This window comes from Hydra vulgaris, chromosome 06 (assembly GCF_038396675.1).
Source record: "Hydra vulgaris chromosome 06, alternate assembly HydraT2T_AEP".
In the NCBI taxonomy this organism is placed as follows: Eukaryota; Metazoa; Cnidaria; class Hydrozoa; order Anthoathecata; family Hydridae; genus Hydra; species Hydra vulgaris.
This window is the reverse complement of record NC_088925.1, coordinates 49,310,852-49,316,851: the sequence shown is the minus strand read 5'-3', so window position 1 is coordinate 49,316,851 and position 6,000 is coordinate 49,310,852. Positions and strand designations below refer to the sequence as shown.

The following is a 6,000-nucleotide window of genomic DNA, read 5'->3' as shown; positions in this document are numbered from 1 at the left end:
AAAAAGTTAAAGAGTCATTTATGGTGACAGCAATTATAAAGTATAAATTGGATTTGACTATGTTTGATGGAAAGGTTGTTAATGCACTGACAAGTACTACTTCTTCTCAAAGCTGTAATGTATGTTCAGCAAAGCCAACAGAGATGAATGACATGAAATTGATCAGATTTAAATCTGTCGATATAGATTTTTTGGCCTTTCACCTCTTCACTGTTGGATAAGATGCTTTGAGTACATTCTTCACCTTGGATGTTAGGTCATTCTATGCTAAAACCTCTGAGCAGAAAGAATCAGTTAAAGAAAGAAAAGCATTTATCCAAAAGAAGTTTAGGGAAGAACTAAGTCATATTGTTGACATGCCAAAACAAGGTTTTGGAAACACTAATGATGGTAATACTGCTAGAAGAGCCTTTGGGGAATCGAATACCTTCTCTGAGATAACTGGTGTAGTTGTTGACATCATTTAGACTTGATACAATTTTGAAAGCAGTTTGTTCAGGATATGATTTAGATCCAAGCTCTTTTCAAAGTTATTGTAATGATACAACAGATAAAATTTTTTCTGATTATAATTGGTATGTTATTCCTCCAAGCGTTCACAAACTTTTGGAACATGGTTTACAGATTTCCAATGCATTAGAACTTCCCATTGGAGTTTATTCAGAAGAATTACTAAAGGCTCTTAACAAAGAGATTCAAAATGCAAAATTAAACCATTCATGCAAAATTTCATAAATATAAAGATAAATGTTATAAAAAACCAATTTAACTATCTTGTGATTAGGGGTGATCCAGTTATATCGAGCATTCAATTCACTCACTACAGATGTGAAAATGGGAAATTGCTTCCAATAGAGGTTCTTTCTCTTCTTAAACAGTCGTGATTCTTTTGTGAAATTTTTTATTTAAAGTTAAATTTGCCATCAAAAATTAAACTTTTCTATGAATTAAAATTTAAAATATTTATAATAGTAATGCTCAGAGTATAACTATTATATACTCTTTGTTGGTGTCTGAATTTTTTGCTTTTTAATGCTAATTCTTTTAATCATTGTTTTTATCAAAAAAAGCGGGCAACAATTGATTACATAAATTTGAAAAAATTAAGTTTTCTAAAATTAAAATTTTAAATAGTTATTATAACAATGCTTGAGCATTCTATTATATACTCTTTGTTGATGACTGAACTATTATTATTACTTTATTTATTGAAAATTTTTTTGTTGATGACTGAATTATTATTAGTATTTTTTTTATTGAAAACTTTTTCAATCGTTATTTTTAGCAAAAGGGGTCCGGTAATAATTATGACTTAAATTTGGATGGTAGTGTACCAAGTGATCACGCCTGATTACAAGTTGGAGTGAGTTAAAAATAAATTATGCATTATGCGAACTATTACTTGATACGAGAAGTAAAACTGAAAAAAAAATGTGCTTGCGCGTGTAAAATTTCTAACGCACGTGTTTTTTAGATATGCGCACGTTTGCTGGTTGTTGTGCGTAAAAATAACTTAAAATCACATAATTGACTTATAAACTAACAAAAAAAACAATAAAGATTTATTTAATACGTATTAAAATGCGATGGTTATATATTTTGAGTCACTGTGCGTTGACGACATACCTTAGAAAAAGTACGTATTTGTTTAAGTTGCTTAATTTTTTAAATAATTAAATATTCGCTTTACATTACTAGATGGATTTCTACTTCAATTAAAATGTGAGATTACTTATTTAAATCTTTTTTTATTTATAATACCTTAATAAGTTTTGTTTGAACAAACAATAAATAATAATAAATTAATAAATTTTGGCATTTGAAAATTGGCAAATCATTATAATGCAGGAATAAAAACTTTTTTCCTAATATTATTATGTTTATACTTTGTGATAATAATATTATATCTCTAAATATTTTTAAGCATATCTTAAAAGGCCTTACATTTTGCTGATCCTCTTGTTTTTATCACTGCACGATGGTCATTTGCATACTATAAATCAGTTCATTATAGTTTATGTTCATTATATTATGAAATAAGTCAACCAAAAAATTTATGCCTTAAAACGCCTAATGTTTCAAAAGGATTTTTAGTTAAAAATTCCATTAGGACTTTTGTATTGTATATGTAACTGTTGTAGTTTTTCTGAATTACTCATGGAGTGTGTAATTCAGAAAAAGTCAAGCATCTTCCTTAAGTCACATTTGGTTGGTTATCAGTTAAAAAGTTAACTGCAGATTATAGATAAAATAATGAAGCAAGACTAATATAAATTTTTTTAAAGGTAGGAGTTATTTCTAGACATCAAGAGGAACATATCTATCCCAGATGATACACCACAGTAAAAATTTCGTTTAAAAATTATTGTCTACTTACAAAAAATCCGCTTTTGGGTTGGCAAAGAAGTTCCCAAAATTTAAACCCTATTAGTCGTTAAAAAATAATTTACACCATAAAATGTCAAAAACAAGATCAATTTAATAAAAAAAAATTATTTTACTATAATCCACATTTAAAAGAAACAACATTAAATTATATTCAATTTTGTTTTTTATTATATAGTATGCAAATTATCTTTGTGCATTATTAATAGAAAAAAGAAAAAATTAACAAAATTTTTTTTTTCTGAAATTAGCAATAAGAACATCTCTAACCACTTAAACATACATGATAAGCAACACAATAATGAAAAACAGTAAAATCTATGGAAAAAAATTTAACAGAAGAAAAAATTGTTTTTGTAAAAATTAAAGTTTTAAACAGATTTACCTGTTAGTTTCAAAGCTTAGGTTTTTGATATACATTTTTACTTTAACAACATTAGTTTTTTTGTCAGAAAACCAGGAAGTCCCCAATGGGCTTCAGCTTTAAATCTTTTTTTTCTGGTTTGGAATCCAAGAGCTCTGTCAGTAGTGTTAAGTGTTGTATAATCAGCAATGATAAAGATATTTATGAGATTTTATGATTTGGAACCTAAAAGTCATAATTTTGTTTCCAAAAGTAGCCTGTTTATGTTTTTGGAGCTCCTGGATACCTGGATTAAATTTTGACCAATCACAGATTGTATAAAAAAATCACAATCCTGAAAATTTCAGCTTGATTGACTGAACTGCTTTAAAGTTATGATTAAATCATTACTGGCCAAAGTTGAAAAAGGTTGAATATCTGGAGCTTACAGAAGATTGTTTTGATTTTTGACAGACCAAAACTTTTTAAATAAATTATTTGATTACTATAAAAATTGAAATTTTAATAGTAAAAGTTTTTTAACCAAATAATCAATTTTTGCTGACATTTTTGAATGATTGAATTAAACAGTTTTGAGTAATTTTTTTTTATAGCCACTAAAAAATGCAATATTAGAAAATTTTTTGGAAACTTTAATGTGATGTTACCTAAAGAAAGGCAGTACTAATTTTGTGTTACTATAATGTACTTAAGGTAACCAGTGGTAAAAAGCAAAATTATGCGTTAAAAGTTATATTAACACAAAGCCTGGTAAAATATCACTTTTTTTGAAAAGTTTGATAAATTATCTATTAATTATGAAACTTTTTACAGTGGAGATTCTATATATAGTGTATCACTATAAAAAAAAACTTTAAAAACCTATTTTCTATCTTACGACATGACTGTAGCCCAATGAGTAAGGTGTATATTTTTAATTTTTCCCTGAATAAATCAGTTTTTCCTTAAGTGATATAATCAGCGTCTTAATTCAATTTATTTAATATTATTTTGGAATATGTATTTAGTTTTGTGCATATAATAATATTAGAATGATATAATTTACACATGGTTATAATTTAAGTGTAAAACACTTCAATTGCATTAAAAGCATATATTAAACTCTAAATCTAAAGTTATACCTGTAAAAAAAACTCTTTATTGGAAATATCTCTACTCAAATATGTAAGTAAATGCGACAAATTAGAATGTGTAAGTAAAAAGGTAAAAAACTTGATACAATTATGACAAAATTAGTAGCATCAGCATTGAATGTAGACCTAAAATATATAGCATCAGAAAAAATAAAAAAAGTGTATAAGCTGTAATGATTTAGACAAACTTTTTGATGCAAAAAATAAAAAATAAAAAAAGAAAGAAAAAGTTACTTTCATAAATTCCTGATAGTTACTCAATTAAAAAAACTTCCAAAAGTTTTTAGTTGAAGAACATCTTGTTAAGAAAGCCCGAAAGTGGACAGCAGGAGAAGTGACTCAGTTTTTGTATGTTCTTATCATCAAAATGCTAATTTGATGTGCGCTGCTATACTTAAAAGCCTTTCATCTGATCTGTTCAAAGTTCATTTGATATATTACAAAGATTTGATGAAAGTGTGTGTTTATAATATAGATATTTGAGACTGCATGTTTCATATATTTATTGACTGCTCTGGTAAAGTATGTTTGAAAACTTACTTGGAAAACGTGTTTGAAAAGAATGATTTTGATTTTAACAATCAGATTACATACAAACAAAGGTTATTAACTGACCAAAATACTACCAAACTGCAATAGTCTTAGACTAAGCAAGCACTATTAAGTTTACCCAAACTCTAAGTGAAACTTTGTATAATCTTTGTCACATCTACTTAATCAAAGAAGCACAATCTTCCTACTTATCAGAGGCAAAAATATTAACACACCTGTTTTATTCTTATGGATTTTGCAGAGAGCTTTTGTTTTCTTGTGCAAGATGCTGTACAAAAGTACTTTACTGAAAAGCCAATTGAGCTACCTAACATCCATTTGCTGTTTATTACTTTATCAAAGAAGCACAATCTTTCTACTTATCAGAGGCAAAAAGATCAACACACCTGTTTTATTCTTATGGATTAAAGAACCTTCCTACTTCAGAGGCAAAAGATCAACTTAAATATGAATGCGAATTGACCATCTTCGCCAAAAAAAAAAAGTGTTCATTGTTTTGTCACAAAGTTACTCTGTATGTTAAAAATAAAATAGTTGAGTGATTCTGCTGTGTTACTTTACAAAAATTACAAATATCTATTAAACTTAATGTACCACCTTGAAGGTCACAATATAAATGCTAGGCATCACTTGTTTACTATGTCTCATGGCAAAAGTCCATGTAATGGAAAAGGAGCAACTATATGAAAAGCAGCAAAAGTGAGTCTGCAAGCAGCAATTTTAAATCAGATTCTCACACCTCACAAACTGTTTACATTGATGTTAGAAGGTGATAACATTTTTTATCAAGTAATGATATTATTAACCAGGAAACTTATTTTACTTTATTTATTAGTGCGGTAGTGGTGTAATGGTAAAGCGCTCGCTTTATAAGCGAGAGGTTCCGAGTTCGATCCCCACCACGTCCCTGGTAGTACCGCGCTCAACTTGTTCTCCGTGCAGCGGCCTTGTTCTTCTAGGTTCGTGTTTCGGAGTTATAGAGTTGAGAGAGGGTTATAACCACTATTAGGCAGCCTTCTCATCTGTAGTGGCCGTCTTGGCCTTGAGGAAGTCAATAACAAAAACAAAAAAAAACAAAAAAATATTTTAACCTCCAGAAACAATATGAAGAAATGAGTACAGTCCCAAGTAGCTCAGTTATATACCAGTTAGAGAAGAATTTTTCTAATGAAGAATCTCTAGCAATACTGTCTATGATAACCTGTTTGCTAAAAAATATCAACATCGTACCAAAAGTTCTTTCAAATTTTAATCCCAGTAAATACATTACATGCTTTTACAATGATAAATTATATAAAAAGTAAACATAGGGTGTGTGCTTGAGATTTGTAATGAAAACCAAGATTTTAATATGAAGTTCATGCATAGAATCAAATTGAATTTGAAATGGACTAATGATATCAGTTTTTGTCCTAATACACTAAATTTGAAATGGACAAATAATGTCAGTTAATGAAGCCAGGTTTTGTCCTTTTGACAAGGTAGTATGTCGAAATATTTCATAACTTCAACTGTTTACGCTATTTTCTATACCTGCAATGTAAATGTAATTTATTACATTTTTCA

At 28.2% G+C, this 6,000-nt stretch overlaps 1 protein-coding gene across 4 annotated transcripts in view; it reads left to right on the top strand.

Moving 5' to 3' along the window:
- The first annotated feature begins 1,577 nt into the window (after positions 1-1,577).
- The window catches only part of LOC136081937 (polyubiquitin-B-like), a 74,164-nt gene continuing 69,741 nt past the window's right edge, over positions 1,578-6,000 (top strand). For 2 of the 4 annotated variants that reach the window (XM_065800378.1, XM_065800375.1), the window contains exon 1: positions 1,609-1,722. The gene's annotated coding sequence lies outside the window, so the exon portion shown is untranslated. Of the gene's footprint in view, positions 1,723-6,000 lie in introns of all 4 variants that reach the window. The other 2 variants (XM_065800377.1, XM_065800376.1) reach the window with 2 other exon arrangements.